The 16640-nt window shown below is 40.1% G+C and overlaps 1 long non-coding RNA gene across 1 annotated transcript in view; it reads left to right on the top strand.

Annotated features, from left to right (window-relative positions):
• LOC111748111 (uncharacterized) overlaps positions 1 to 15459 on the top strand; it is a 55590-nt gene extending 40131 nt beyond the window's left edge. The window contains exon 3 of the long non-coding RNA XR_010323143.1: positions 3914 to 15459. This is a non-coding gene — a long non-coding RNA (uncharacterized LOC111748111). The remainder of the gene's footprint in view (positions 1 to 3913) is intronic.
• Positions 15460 to 16640: the final 1181 nt, after the last annotated feature.

The raw sequence follows: 16640 nt of genomic DNA, 5'->3' as shown, positions 1-16640 counted from the left end.
CATATTTTCCTTGTGTCTTTGGTGTTCTTCATTCCCCTTTGCTCCAGGTGGGTTGCCTGCTCTACTTTTTACTTATTCTTGGCATATGGGAAGAAAACAAAATAAAACGAGTTGTCTCTTTTCCTACCAACAATCACCAAGTGCATCTTACCAGAGCATAAGCTTTTCTTCCATCCCTGGTAAAAAAACAAAACAAAACAAAAAAAAACTGGGGGGAAAACAAAGGAGAAGGAAAGTAGCAGAGGAAAAAAAAAAAAAACGAGAGAGAGAGGGAAGGCGGTGACAGAATGGTTCAAGAGCCATTTGTACCCTTCAAAAGAAGAGTGTAAAATTAATGCCATCAAAAGAACAGGCACTTCATCTCCTTCATTCTCCACCCCTTCTTCATGACATTAAGTTCTTTTCCTTCCTTTTTTCAGCCTGATTGGGTGTAGGCAAGAGTTCTTTTTCACCATCAAGAGTACTTAGCACCATCTTACTCTGAGGGAAGAAAGGGATGAAGGTAGAGGAGATAGGCATTTTCTCTTGTTCCTCTTTTGCCTGAAGCACTCCCCTCTCTGCCTTCTTCAGCCAGCTTTGACTAGGAAAGGCTGGCCCTAACCACGGAACAAAGCATAGTCAGACTCACCCTATGTTTTAAACAATGAGGAATGTCCTTATTTGCCCTCCTCTTTCAGCAAACACCCCTTTAGACTCTCTCTTGTCTCTCTCTCCACATCCTGTTTGCTGATTCATCAAAGCATCAGAACTGATCTGAGTTTTCTGTAGAGAAACCATATAGGGTTCTTCCCTCACAGGATCAGACACAGATTCAGGAGCAGACACTCTGCATTATGAAAATGGATATATCATCTTTTCCAGGAAGAGTCATGAGGATCCGTGACAAGAGAGAGCTTGCGATTTCCATGAGCTATGCCTCTTGTTTATTACTTACGCCTAGTGCCTAGCACCAGCACACAGCAAGCTCTCCATTAATTATTATTTTTCAAGAAGAGCTCCAAGACCCACAAGAAAAAGAAGCTTTCTGGAGAGAAACAGAAGAGTGCTATCTGATGGTTGTAATAACTGAGGAGAATTTCCTCGAAGATGATAAATTAGCATATTCTGTGTGCTGGTGGTAAATATCTGGGCATACAGAAATTTAGAGGTAGGCCTACATTAGGGGTCTCCAGATGTCTATGATACTATCGATAAAAGTTATTTTGAGCATTTATGAATTTTTAAATTATATGTTTATAGTACTGAACTAATATATTTTGTGTATAATAAAATTTAAATAAAAACATAAATTTTTAAAGGATGCAATAAAAATAAATATAAAAAGAAGTTATAGTTTTTTTCCTACATTCTAATGGATGATTTTAAGGCTCCCCTGAGTTTAGTTAGCTCTTCCTATTCTAAAAGAAAGTTTGTAGGGCTTCAAAGAGGGAGAAAAAAGAGCCCAGCATGAAATATACTGAAGGGCTATGGATGGTTCTATGAATTCTAACCTACACTTCAAGTGACCAAGAGAATCTGTGGCTCAATTTTATCCCTAAAATGCCTTTTTGTTATGACTGTAATTAAACATTTCAGCTAATTACATGATTATTACTATTTCTGCTAGGAAACTATAAGGTTCTTAAAGGAAGGGATATGCTTATGTTAACATATCATCTTGTTAACCATATAACTTGTGAAGAGTCAGAAAGCTTTTTCTAACATTGTACTAGTTAACTTTTGCTGCTTAACAAACCATCCCAAAGCTTAGTGGTTTAAAAAATAGGAAACATTTATTATTTAGCTCACAATTCTGTGTGTTGGCTGTCTTGGCTGGGCTGGATGGTCCAGGATGGCTTATACCCTACCTGCCACATGACTGCAGACCCATGAGTGAGCCTCGCTGATATCAGCCAAGCCCAATCCAGAGTAGCAGAACCATCCAGCTGGGTTGTACATTCCTAAGAAATAGGAAATGTTGTTTTAAGCCACTAAGTTTTGGAATGGTAGCTAAGTGATACAAATCTTGTGATGGTTCTATAGTGGTCAAGCAAGTACTATCACTGGAGAAGTCATCACATGGTCTGTCTAGGGATGGGATCAGGTACAGGCCCTCAGTTTGAAACTGTTCTTGAAATGAGCAATTGACTTGATAATGTCCCCGGACTCTGCCCAGGATCTTTTGCTTTTCATAGGTATTAATTTTTTTTCTAATTTGTAATTTTTCAATGTTATTGACTATGTTTTCTTTTTCTTAATGTACCAAAGATTAAATTCTTATAAAGTCAGACCTGTCTGTCTTGGATTCTGTCTTTGCACCTTTGCTTTTAAGGCTTTGCCACCCTGATATTTAATAAATATTTTGTTGTTGCTCTTATTGCCGTGATGGTTAAGATTGTGTGTCAACTTGGCAGGGCCATGATTCTCAGTGTTTTGGCAGTTGTATAAATGTTGTGATCACTTCCATATTGAGATCTGACATGTGATCACCCCCATGATGGGATCTGCTGTGAGTAGCCAATCAACTGAAAGGGAGTTTCCTTGAGTGTGTGGCCTACTTCCGTTTTGCCTTTTGTCCTAGAGTCCTTGCACACGACCCTAACTCCTAATACATGGCTCTTCTGGGAGTCAACGGAAAGGTCTTCTCCTGAGCATCAGACAACTGTTGGCGTATCTGATGCCACCTCCAGCTGTTTCTTTCCCTTGAGTTCCTTAGATTCTTGTCCTATGAATGCACAGTTCTAGAGACAGCCAAGGATTGGAGGAATTTTTTTTTGGGGGGGGCAGATTTGGAGGTTTCCCCTCTGTAGCTTCCTTCTTTCCACATTTTACCCCTGTCTTAGTCATCTAGTGCTGCTATAACAGAAATACCAGAAGTGGATGGCTTTAACAAAGAGAGGTTTATTTTCTCACAATAAAATAGGCTGAAAGTCCAAAATCAGGGCATCAGCTCCAGGAGAAGGCTTTCTCTCTCTGTCGGCTCTGGAGGAGGATCCTTCTCATCAGTTTTCCCCTGGACTAGGACCCCTTCTCTGCGCAGGAACCCCGGGTCCAAAGGACACAATCTGCTCCCAGTGCAGCATTCTTGGTGGTATGAGGTCCCCCTGTCTCTCTGCTGGCTTCTCTCTTTTATATCTCAAGAGATTGCCTCAGTACACAATCCAGTCTTGTAGGTTGAGTCCTGCCTCACTAACACAACTGCCGCCCATCCTCCCTCATTAACATCACAGAGGCAGGATTTACAACATATAGGAAAGTCACATAATACCAGGAATCATGGCCCAGCCAAATTGATACTCGCATTTTTGGGGGGACATAATTCAATCCATGACACCCCCCCTTCAATTTCCAGCTACTCTGGCAGTCTTGAAATCCAGTCTCTGACTTCCAAGCCCAGAAAATTTGTTGCTGTCTCCTTGGCTGTATCTCCTGTGCACTACTGAATTGGGGAGCATCCTCAAAGGAAGCACCGAATAAATGTGAATCTCACCCAGCATGATGTACTTCTTTCAAAGATCAAATTCCTTTTAGTTTCTGCTTACTTTTGGTGCCTCTCCAATGTTTTCAAACAGTTGTATCAAATTTTATTTAGAGTTTATCATTGTAATCAGCAGGAGAGTCAGTCTGGTATAAGCAGTTCTACCATTATTGGGTGCCAAAACATGGATTTGTTTCTTTGAATATTTAACCCATCGAGAATTTATTCAGTTGTATTTTGTATGATAAAACTCTGTTTTCTAATAATTAATCATTATGGGTTGACTTGTATTCCCCTAAAATTTATGTTGAAGTCCTAGCCCCTGTTACTATAACTGACCTTTTTTTGGAAATATGGTCTTTGAAGATGTATCATTTAAGTTAACATGAGGTCATACTGGAGTAGAATCGGTCCTAATTCAATCTGAGTAGTTTTTTTTTTTTTTTTTTTTTTTAGTGTTTTATAAAAGAGCAGAAGAGACACAGAGTGACAGATAGAAGGATGACGGCCATCTGTGTACTGAGTTATGCTGTAGTTGAAAGTCAGGAACACCTGGGGTTACCAGAAGCTGAGAGAGATAAGAAAGGATTTTGCCTAGAACCTGCACAGAGAACATGGCTCTGCTGACAGCCTGAATGTGGACTACTAGCCTCCAGAACTGTGAGAATAAATTTCTGTTCTTAAAAGCCACCTAGTTTGTGGTGTTTTGTTATGGCAGCCCTAGAAAAATAATAAATTAGCTGTCTCACATGATTTATTAATTCGTCCTTTTAGTACTGATCTGAAATGTTATTTTTAGCACATATAAATATACATGTATATGTATAAATCACACACACACACATTTCTGGGCTTTATGTTCTGTTCTATTGCTCTTCTTGAGTAGTATCCTACACTGTTATGCCTTATAAGTCTTGTACCCTTCTGGGGATAGCACTTTGAACCATTTTCAAATATGCCCATTCTTCCTCTTCTAGACTTCGTTTCTTAAAATTTGTATTTAAATTTAACTGTAAAATTAATTTGTAAATTTCAATTGTGCTTGAATTTAAAATTATCCATTACATAAATACTTTAAAATGTATTTGTGCAGAGATAATCTCTTAACTGAAAGAAAAAATAATCCACTCTATCTTTTGTATCTCTGTGTGGTGGGGTGATGTTTTGAAGTGTTTATTAGTTGTTTTACCACTCTTTCCGCACCCTGCCAGTGCTCCTGGAATTCCTTTACTTAGAATTCCCAACAGTCTCATCTCACTCTCCCCTATCTTTAACTTGTACAGCCAGAAATGAGACTCCCACTGCAGAATCAGTAGACAAAGGCACCAAATACTTGGAAGTTAATTTCAAAAATGTTTGGTCCATGTATAAGACAGAAAGATTCAGACACACACTTGCAAAACAAGTTTTTCTGCTTTTGGAGACAAAAACATATCACAATCTGGTGAAGAAGAAGAGGAGGAAGCAAGAACTGCTGACTCAAAAATATTTATGCATGTCAAGTCCTGCTGATTGTTGTCCTGCTTATTTCCCACCAATGAGGCCCACACTCCTACCCAGTGAGACTCCCTTGAAGAAGGAGGAAGAGGAAGAGTAAAAGGAGGCTGCATAAAAAGAGATTAAAGGCAAACTCTTACCTCTTATTTCCCTTGAGCTGGTGGTTAAACCCTCAGAGTTCCCTTCAGGACTACTCTAATTTTCTTCCCCAGCTTCCCCTAAAAAGCATTTGTCTCTAGATGATAGCATGGTGGCTGAGTTATACATCTGGGAAGGCATTAAAGCAGAAAAAAAGATGAGCTAGTCTCACGAGGAGAGCTCTGATTAGGGCCAAGAACAGAAACTGTTGTGGTAAACCCAAGCTACTAGGAATTTGAAGAGATGGGGTTGGGGCATAGGCTTTGTATTTCTACAGAATATGGGCTAGGACCTTCAACCTAAGTTTATTTTCCTCTGAAATGACAGAATTATTCCAAATTATATGTGAATTACACAACTATTGCAAATGATGTTAATGAGACTTTGAGCACCACAGGGAATTTAGGATAGTTGTTATATCCACTCTGCACGTAGTTCTACAGCTTTTTCCATTTGCCCTGATTTCACTGTCCAGGGTCTTTTAAACTCGTATTCCAGCCCACTTCCTTCCAGCACTCAGGATCCTACAGCACTAGACCTTCAAACCTCAGAGTTTTCGGGAAAATACAGCTGCAATAGTGCTCCCTAAGCTCCCAGAGAACATGATATGGCTATTCTTCCATTGCTTAATCCTAAACGGAAGCTGAATAGAACTGAGAACTGATGACTATATCTGTGAAAAGAGATGATGGAAAAGCTCAATATCATCAGTCAGAACAAGCCAGGGGTTGACTGAAGAACAGACCATCAATTGCTCATATGCAAGTTCAAGTTGAAACTGAAGAAAATTAGAACAAGTCCATGAGAGCCAAAGTATGACCTTGAGTATATTCCACCTGAATTTAGAGACCACCTCAAGAATAGATTTGTCATATTGGACACTGATGACCGAAGACCAGGCAAGTTGTAAAATGACATCAAGGACATCATAGATGAAGAAGGCAAGAGGTCATTAAAAAGACAGGAAAGAAAGATAAGTCCACAATGGATGTCAGAAGAGATTCTGAAAGTTGCTCTTGAACATAGAATAGCTAAAGCAAGAGAAAGAAACGAGTAAAAAAGCTAAACAGAAGATTTCAAAGGGCAGCTCAAGAAGACAAAGTAAAACATTATAATGATATATGCAAAGACCTGGAGTTAGAAAAACAAAAGGGAAGAACATGCTTGGCATTTCTCAAACTGAAAGAACTTAAGAAAAAATTCAAGCTTCCAGCTGCAATAATGAAGAATTCTACGGGAATAATATTAAATGACACAGGAAGCATCAAAAGAAGATGGAATGAATACACAGTCACTGCACCAAATAGCGCTGGTTGATATTCAACCATTTCAGGAGGTAGCATATGATCAAGAACCAGTGGTACTGAAGGAAGAGGTCCAAGCTACACTGAAGGCATTGGTGAAAAACAAGGCTCCAGGAATTGACAGAATACCAACTGAGATATTTCAACAAATGGATGCAGCACTGGAAGTGCTCACTTGTCTATGCCAAGAAATTCGGAAGACAGCTACTCAGCCAACCGACTGGAAGAGATCCATATTTGTGACCATTCCAAAGAAAGGTGATCCAACAGAATGTGGAAATTATCAAACAATATCATTAGTACCACATGCAAGTAAAATTTTGCTGAAGATCATTCAAAAGTGCTTGCAGGAGTACATCAACAGGGAAAAGCCAGAAATTCAAGCCAGTTTCAGAAAAGGACATGGAACAAGGGATATCATTCCTGATGTCACATGGATCTTGGCTGAAACCAGAGAATACCAGAAAGATGTTTACCTGTGTTCTATTGACTATGCAAAGGCATTTGACTGTGTGGATCATAACAAATTATGGATAACATTGTGAGGAATGGGAATTCCAGAACACTTAATTGTGCTCATGAGGAACCTCTATGCAGACCAAGAGGCAGTCATTCCAACAGAACAAGGGGATACTGTGTGATGTAAAATCAGGAAAGGTATGCATCAGGGTTGTATCCTTTTACCATACTCATTCAATCTGTATGCTGAACAAATAATTCAAGAAGTTGAACCATATGAAGAATTGGAGGAAGGCTCATTAACAACCTGCGATATGCAGATGACACAACCTTACGTGCTGAAAGTGAAAAGGACTTGAAGCACTCATTGATGAAGATCAAAGACCACAGCCTTCAGTATGGATTACACCTCAACATAAAGAAAACAAAATCCTTACAATTGGACCAGTAAGCAACCTCATGATAAATGGAGAAGATACTGAATTTGTCAAGGATTTCATTTTACTTGCAACCATAATCAACACCATGGAAGCAGCAGTCAAGAAATCAAACGATGCATTGCATTGGGCAAATCTGCTGCAAAATACCTCTTTAGAGTGTTAAAAAGCAAAGATGCCACTTTAAGGACTAAGGTGCACCTGACCCAAGCCATGGTGTTTTCAATTGCCTCATGTGCATGCAAAAACTGCACAATGAGTAAGGAAGATCAAAGAAGAGTTGATGCATTTAAATTATGGCATTGGTGAAGAATATTGAATATACCATGGACTGCCAGAAGAATGAACACATCTGTCTTGGAAAAAGTACAGCCAGAATGCTCCTTAGAAGCAAGGATGGCAAGACTTGGTCTCACATACTTTGGACATGTTATTAGGAGGGACCAGTCCCTGGAGGACATCATGCTTGTTAAAGTAGAGGGTCAGAGAAAAAGAGGAAGACCCTCAGGGAGATGTATTGACGCAGCGTCTGCAAGAATGGGCTCAATCGTAGCAATGATTGTGAGGATGGTGCAGGACTAGACAGTGTTTTGTTTTGGTGTACACAGGGTCACTATGAGTTGGAACCAACTCAATGGTACCTAATAACAACACTAAACAATTGGTTTGGACTCTTCAAAAACAGAAAAAACCTGTGTGACGGTTCTAGATTTTAAGACTTATATATAGCAATCAACTGCAATGTGTGCACTTGATTTGATCCTGAATTAAAAACAAACAAACAAACTAGAGGATCATTAGAGAAAACTAGATATTTACTGTTTTGACCTTTGCAACTCAAAGTGTGGTCTGCAGCCAGCAGTGTCACCATCATCTGGGGGCCTGTTAGAAATTCAGGACCTCAAGCCCTAGCCCAGATTTGCTCAGAATCTGCATTTTCATAAAATCCCTAGGTGACTTGTATACACAGTAAAGTTTGGTAAGCACTGTTTTAGATGGTATTATGTAATTATTGTTAATTGTCTCAAGTGTGAAAATGACACTTTTGCTCTGTCAAAAATGCTTTAATTCTTAGGAGACATGCTGAAGTATTTAGGAGCAAAGTGCCATGATATCTGCAATTTTCATTTAAATGGTTCAGGAAAAAAGCATAGGAGAGAGATGAAGTTAATGTGGCAGGATACTAACAACTGATGAAGTGCCAAAAGCCTGTTGCCATCAAGTTGATTCTGACTCATAGTGACCCTATAGGACAGAGTAGAACTGCCCCATAGGTTTCCAAGGCTGTAATTTTTTTTATTATTAATCTTTAAGAAAGCAGATTGCCGCAACTTTCTCTGTGGAGTGGCTGTTAGATTTGAACCACTGATCTTTCTGTTGTCAATCAAGCACTTCATCTGGAGCCACCAGGGCTCCTTGAATTAAAGTGAGGCATGTACAAATGTTTATTGCACTATTTTTAAGTCTTTCTGTGGATTTGAAATTTCTAGAATTTCAAATGTGGATGTGCATTAAATGGAATTTTCTTAAATGAAAAAAGCTTTGTTGTTTTTAGGCACCATCGAGTCAGTTCTGACTCATAGCCACCTTATGAATAACAGTGAAATGGGGTGCCAGGTCCTTTGCCATCCTCACAATCATTGCTATGTTTTAGCTCATTGCTGCAGCCACTGTGTCAATTCATGTAAAAAGTTATTTGGGGGGAAATTGGCATCTTGACAATACTGAGTTTTCTTGTCTATGAACATGGTATGTTACTCCATATATTCAGGGCTTCGTCTCTGTCCTTCAGCAATGCTGTACAGTTTTCTTCATATAGATCTTATATATTTCTTTTCTTTTTACATTTGCTCTTGAATATTTTATTGTTGCAATTATGAATGAATTCTTCTCAGCCTTATTTCTAACTGGCTGTTGCCAGTGTATATAGGAAGTATGTTTATTTCACAACATTTGTCTTGTAATTTGTTACCATGCTACAATCTTTTGTTTTCCTAATAATTTTTCAGTACATTTTCTTAAACATTTTTTAGAAAGACAGTGATAACATCTGAAAATAATGAGAATTTTATCTCTACTGATATTACTAGAATTTATTTTTTTACTTTGCTTATTAAATTGATTTCTTCTGCAATATTAAATAGTGATCATAGTGACTATCATTGTCTTCTTCCTGACTTTAATGGGATGGCAGCTAGTGTTTCATTGTTAAGCCAATATTGCTTTTGGTTTCTGTTATAATCTTTGTATCATAATACACTAATCATTTTTACTTAAATTAGAAATGCCTGTTAAATTACATTAAGTCCATTTTGGACATATTTGGAAATGATTTGTCTTTTTTCTCTTTCAATTTATGAATGTGATACATTTCTTTACAATAAACTATATACTTGCAGTTTAAAAATAAAATCTCCTTACTGCTGTATATTATTCCTTCAACATAATGTTTGTTATGGATTGAATTGTGTCCCCCCAAAATATGTGTTATAAATCCTAACCTCTATGCCTGTGGTTATAATCCTGTTTGGGGATGAGTTGTTTGTGCTTAGTTAATGAGACAAGACTAGTGTAGGGTGTGTCTTGAGTTAATCTCTTTTGAGATATAAGAGGTTAAACGAGCATGAGAGATGCAGAGATAGGGGAAGACAGATCCAAGCCACATGAAGTTTTCTCAGGAGCAGGAGCTCAGAAGAGACAAGGACCTTCTTACAGAGCCAACGCAGAGAGAAATCCTTTCCCTAGAGCGAGCACCCTTGAATTCGGACTTAACAGCTTCCTAAACTGTGAGAAAATAAACTTCTGTTTGTTAAAGCCACCCACTTATGGTATTTCTGTTATGGCAACACTGGATAATCTTACTAGCATTTTATTTATTTCCATCTATATTTATGAGGAAAATTGGTCCACAATTTTATTTACTTTCTTTGTCAGATTTTGTATCAAAATCTTAATATAAATCATTATATTTCTCATGATAGGTTGACCAATACATGTTGGTGAATTAAACTGAATCTGCCAGTTGTGGTGTTTCACACTCGGGTCCCTGTGTCACTTGCACACGGAATTCCAAGAACACATACCTTTAATATTCTTTGCTCCTGGGTAAGACCAGACAGGAGAAATACCATAATATTATTAGCATCAGCTTAAGCCCACAGGCTTTAAGATACTCCTGGTAGAAATACCTGATAGAAAATATCTAGTTGACTTTTGAAAATCACCTTAATCGTATTCCATTACTACAAATAAAAACTAATTGAATATAAACCCTCCCAGCAAAATGGACAAAAGATGGTTATTCAAATAGAATTTTTAAGGGAGGCAGAAAAATTTAGTGTGAGTAGGAAAGACAATGCCCATTTAAATTAGCTCTCAAAACACCATCACAAATTGTAAGTAGATATAAATGCTTTCAAGGCTGGTATTTTTTACTGTCTTGTTCATCTTTTGTTCCAATTTCAACCCCGTGTCTCACAGCTGAGAAGCCCTCAGCAAGCACGGGTTCAATGAATGAATGGACAAACCTTGAATGAATGGAGAGATGATTGTTCAGGGTCCTTCCACACGTTCAGTTGATCTGTCAGATAATCACTTAGATGTCCTGAGTGCTCACATGTCACCCTACAGAGCACTGGGGCTCAAGAATATAATTGAGAACCACACAGTTCCACCCTCATGGAAAGAGGTTGGACTATGATACTAAATAAAATTCATGGGTTACACAAGCTCTTAAAGCACTACCCTGCTAACTTAATGGTTGGTGGTTCGAGTCCACCCAGAGGTGCCTTGGAAGAAAGTCTTGGTGATCTACCTCTGAAAAAAATCAGCAGTTGAAAACGCTATGGAGCTACTCTGACACGCATAGGGTTGCCATGAGTTGGAACTGACTCAATGGCAACTGGTTCCAGGAGAAGCTGTGCTGGTGAGACGGGATACCTGGGCCCTCTTTCGCTAGCGCTGCCTCCACTCTAACCAGGGCAGAACAGACAGCATCTTCCCAGGGAGGGCCATCACAGCTGCCATGATTTGTCCTGTGGTGACTGCTGATGTAGGTGCATCAGGCAGGCTGGCTGACTGTGGCTGAGAAGCAGGACCAAGTGAAAATCGACTGTGTGGTACATGTTCTAGAGGGCCAGGCATTGTGGCAAATGCCAAGGCTGTTTTCCTGAGTGAAACCTGGAATTCAGGAACTTGCTTATGTGAGTATGAATAGCTGTGTTTGGCAGGAGTGGACATATAAACACGGGTCTAGAGGTATTTTTGAACTGATCTAGCCTCTGGGGTGTAGCAGGCGTCCCCTCTCTGTTCCATGCGGTTTGGCAGTGGATACTGGGCAATCTGGCATGAAAACAGAACTCAATGATCTTTGAGGTGACTTTGGAAAAACTGCCAGATCTGAAAAAAAGATGCACTTATGACCCAGCTGGTTCTCAGCTCTTGGAAAGAGCATTTTGTGAAAAGCCAATGACATAGGGGCAGGTGTGGCTCCATCCCTTTGGTACATTGGGACATCCAGTCTATTATCATGTCCTTTTATCCTAAATATAACTTGAATATGCCTAATTTTCTCTACCCCACTGCCACTATCCTAGTCCAAGTCATTGTTATCTGTACCCTAGACTTCTGCGGTTGCTTCCTCACTGGTTGACAGGTGCATTGCAGAGTTCCAGGAAGTGACATTTACATTGTAGCCTAGGTAAGCACAGCCTCTGGAACACAACTCTACACACACACAATGGGTCACAATGACTAGGTGCCCCGGGGGTCTCCCAGCACAGTGGCCCTGCTGGTCTCCCTCCTGCTTTCTCCTTCCTCTGATCTGTTTTTCCCTTTATTTATTTTTATTTTTGGAATATTTCAAGCATATAAAAATATGAAGAGTAATATAACATACACCCATGCATCCAACTTTTTCTTATCTTAATATTTTGCAACATTTTTTGGAGTTAGGTGACCTAAATGTGTACAATGAAATATATCACACTCTGCATGTCCTTCTAGAAGTGACCACTATCCGAAATTTTGAGATAACCGTTTCCTTTATAGTTTTAACATATGTATGTGGATCCTTAGTGTTTCGTTTAGTTTTGCCTGTTTTTTGACCTTTATATAAATAGAATCAATCAGCATGCATTGTCCTGTGACTTGCTTTTTTTGCTTAGTAATATGTTTTTGGAATTCATCGATGTTGTTGCAGGGAGCTGTATTTCATTCATTTCACTGCTTTCCGATTCATACTTCACACTGCAGCCAGAACAGTCTTTTAAAGGTATAAGTCCAGTTATTCATCACTCCACTGCGTAATACCCTTCAGTGGCTTTCCAATACTCTTGGAATAAAATTGCAGACCCCTGGAGTGGCCAAAAGGAGTCCCTGGGTAGCACAAATGGTTAAGTGTTTGATTACTAACCCAAAAGTTCGTGGTTTGAACCCACCCAGAGGCACCTCAGAAGAAAGGCCTGGTAATCTGCTTCCCAACGGTCACAGCCATGAAAACTCTATAGAGTGCAGTTCTACTCCAAAACACGTGGGGTCACCGTAATCCACTCTATGGCAAATGGCTTGGTTTAGTTTGGTTTAGGGTGACCTAAGAGGCCCTTCATGACCTCACCCTGTGTGACCTGTGACCTCACCACATGTGACCTTCCCTGCTTCCTTCTTGGGCCTCGCCTACTTCCTAGGCTGAGGTCACACCACTACTCTCCTCCCATTTTCTTGATCTCAAGAAGCTCTTTCCTTCCTTCTGACCTTTGCATACCCCTGGAATCTTCTTCCTTCCACTCTTCATTTTTAGCAGGTTATTCCTGCTCATACCACACTCTCAGATTAAGTATCACTTCTTTAAATAGATCTTCACTAAACATTCAGTGTAATTGTTGCTTTTTTTTTAGCTGACATCAGGTCAGCCCCCGACTCACAGCAACCCAATGCACAATGGAAAGAAACGCTGCGCGGTCCTGTGCCATCCCCGTGATCAGTTGCGGCTCAGACCGTGTGATCCATAGGGTTTTCACTGACATTGCAGAAGTAGATGGCCAGGTCTTCCTTCCTAGTCCATCTTAGTCTGGAAACTCCTGTCTGGCATCATAGCTGCACTCAAGCTTCCACTAGTGGTGGCTGTGCGTGAGCTGCATTGACCAGGAATCGAACCCCAGTCTCCCTCAAGGAAGGTAAGAATTTTACCACCGGACCACCAATGTGAATTAAAAAAAAAAAATACCCGTTGCCGTCAAGTCGATTCCGACTTATAGCGACCCTATAGGACAGAGTAGAACTGCCCCATAGAGTTTCCAAGGAGCACCTGGTGGATTTGAACCGCCAACCTCTTGGTTAGCAGCGGTAGCACTTACCCACTACTCCACCAGGGTTTCCAATGTGAATTAGGTGCTTCTTATTTTGCCACCTGATCAGTCTTTCTTCACGGCACTGATCACAGTTTTGTGTTATATATTTATTTTCATGTTTATTTAGTGTCTGTCTCCCTTTACGTTTCGTTGAGGACAGGATCACATCTATTTTGTTCATGATGGCATATCTAGTCCTAGCATAGCCCTGGTATATACTAGGTACCACCAATTCATTATCATTCAATGAGAATTGAAGGCAAGAAAAATTGATGCAGTCAGGACAAAAAAAAAAGTGTTTAGATCTCGTATCCTGGAACAATTCTCTGCTGGATAAAAATTGTTAAAAATGAAGGCAGGAAGGCATTCTTCCAGAAAGCCTGCAAATTTCAATTGTGATCAGAGGCAGGTGTTACGCTTTTGTATTTGTCTTATGTGCTGACCCAGAGGCAGTGATGGAGAGGCAACTTAATGTACTGGGAGCTGTGCTATATTTTAAACATAAAGTATATAATAACAATAAGTAAAACTTATTGAGCACTCATGTGTGTGGGCACTACTTTAAGTGCTTTGCATGAATAAACTGATTTAATTCTCATAATAAGACCAAGAGGGAGATGCTATAATTATCCTCCCTGTTCCTTATTCTGACATATCAGAAAACTGAGGCACAGAGAGATGAAGTAACTTGCCAGAGTAAGTGACAAATCTAGGATGTGGACCCAGATAATGTCACTCCAATGCTCTTCACCACTATGCTATAATGCCTCCATAATTTTGTTCAATGAATATTTGTGGCAAGAATAAGCAATGGGGGTCATACTAAAAGTTCAAGCAAAGTGCTACAGGCATATGGAATGAGACAATTTGGTTTTATATGTGGCTGCCTGCTATAGTATTTCAGACAAGCACGTGAGACTTCGGGGAATGGACATGGAAGGACCGTGCTGTCAATAACTAAAGACACGTCAATGGAATATGAGACACACTGGGTACTGGGATAGGGGAGGGTATGGAATTTGGTGTTGATGGACACCAGGTGGGTGTGAAAGGGATGGAAGTTTGTAAAGATAGAGTCCAGAATATGGAGGACCTTGAATAAGAATTTTGGAGGATTTTAAGTTTTTAAGCAGGGCTTACACTTAGACAAAGGCATTGTAGTGTTGAATATATAAGAAAGTCCTGTCCTGGCAACAGCTAGAGCTGAAGGCTGGTGGCTGAGGGAGCCTTGGAGGAGGCAAGTTGCAGGGATAGGGTCAGGAAAGAGAACCAGCATCAGTGCTGGGCCTAAGATCAGAGGGGAGGCTGACTCTTCATAACCTGATCACCCTCCCAGCATATATGCACTCTAAAAAAGAGGGGCAGAGACCCTGTGAAACAAATACACTCAAATACCCCATTGCAGCCTGAGTGTGACCAGTGGTGTGGTATGGCCCCTGGTGTGTCCAGTTCCCCAAGCATTGGGTGTTGCAGATTTGCAGCTTGACTAAACATTCAAATGCCGGGGTGATGGGAACAGTTCCAACCTTGGAAAGCAAGGTTGGATTCAATTCCTGCACACTTGTAAGCATTCCGTGAGGATTTCTGGAAATTCTTGGGGAGACTAGGATTCCTAGGATCATGTAAGTGAGGGAATCTGAACATATGAGAATTGGGGAATAGTAGTGACTTAACTAAGTCTATTCTCACTGGGTGGTGAAGTCCGAGACATTTGGGATACATAGTTCTCTAGCCCAGATTTTTCTACTAAGCTGCATGGGTAGCTGCATCTCCACTTGGATATTCCAAGGTATCAAAAGTTCAGTGTACAACAACTGAACTCATTTTCTTTCCTCTGCACTCCTCTCCTCCACCCGGCTTCCTTATCGTGGTGAAATGGCACCACTTTCTTCCTGTTGCTCAAGCCAGAACCTGTGTATCATCCTTTATTCCTGGACCTACTTTAATCCCCATATACAATTCACAAGGTCTTGTCTAGTGTACCTTTTAAATAGCTCTCCAGTCCATTTTCTTTCACTATCCCCACTCCTGTACTTAGATCAGGCCACCATCATCTCCACCTGAGTTACTGCCACAGCCTCCCAATGGGCCTTCCTACCTTCAAATCAGCTACCCTTCAGATCAGTTCTCCACACTGTAGCCAGGCACAGTTGTTCTAAAATTAAAATATGAGCATGAACCTACTGCCTTCACCATAAAGTTCAAGGTCTTAACAAGGTATACATCACCAGTTCCATGGTCCCAGAGCCTTGGATCACAGAGGGCACCTAGCATACACACTATAAACAGACGTGGAGTGAAAACTGGACTGAGTTCATGGTGGTGTTGTTAGTGGCCATTGAGTTGACTCTGACCCATGCAACCTTATGTACAACAGAATGAAACATTTCTTGGTCCTGCACTGTCTTCATGATTGTTGGTATGTTCGAGTCCGTTGTTGTAACTATCATGTCACTCCATCTCATTGAGGGCTTCCCTCATTTTCACTGACCTTCTGCTTTACCAAACATGATGTCTTTTTCAAGTGATTGGTCTTTCCTGATGACATGTCCAAAGTAAGCCAGCCAAAGTGTTGCCATCCTTGCCTCTAAGGAGCATTCTCGTATTTCTTCTAAGACTGATTCGTTCATTCTTCTGGCTGTCCATGGTTATTCAATATTCTTCTTACATCAATTCTTCTCCTGTTTTCCTTTTTCATCCTCCAGCTTTTGCATAAATATGAGGTGATTAAAAAGCCCATGGCTTGGGTCAGGTGTAACTTAGTCGTCAAAGTAACATCTTTGCTTTTTAAACTTTCAAGAGCTCTTTTGCAGGAGATTTGCCCAACAAGTTCATACTTCCCCTTATAACTTGCTGTGAGCACTAACGAGAACGGGCTCTGACTTCCCTGTGTGATAACACTAGCTTCTACATGTGTTGCAAGTTAGTCATTTGTCCTTTTACTTTTCCTGTGTATTTTCACATTTAAATATTTAACCCACTTATATTTGTTTGTTCATAT

This window comes from Loxodonta africana, chromosome 10 (genome assembly GCF_030014295.1).
Source record: "Loxodonta africana isolate mLoxAfr1 chromosome 10, mLoxAfr1.hap2, whole genome shotgun sequence".
In the NCBI taxonomy this organism is placed as follows: Eukaryota; Metazoa; Chordata; class Mammalia; order Proboscidea; family Elephantidae; genus Loxodonta; species Loxodonta africana.
Note: the sequence above shows the minus strand (reverse complement) of the source record. Positions and strands in the feature narration are given on the sequence as shown.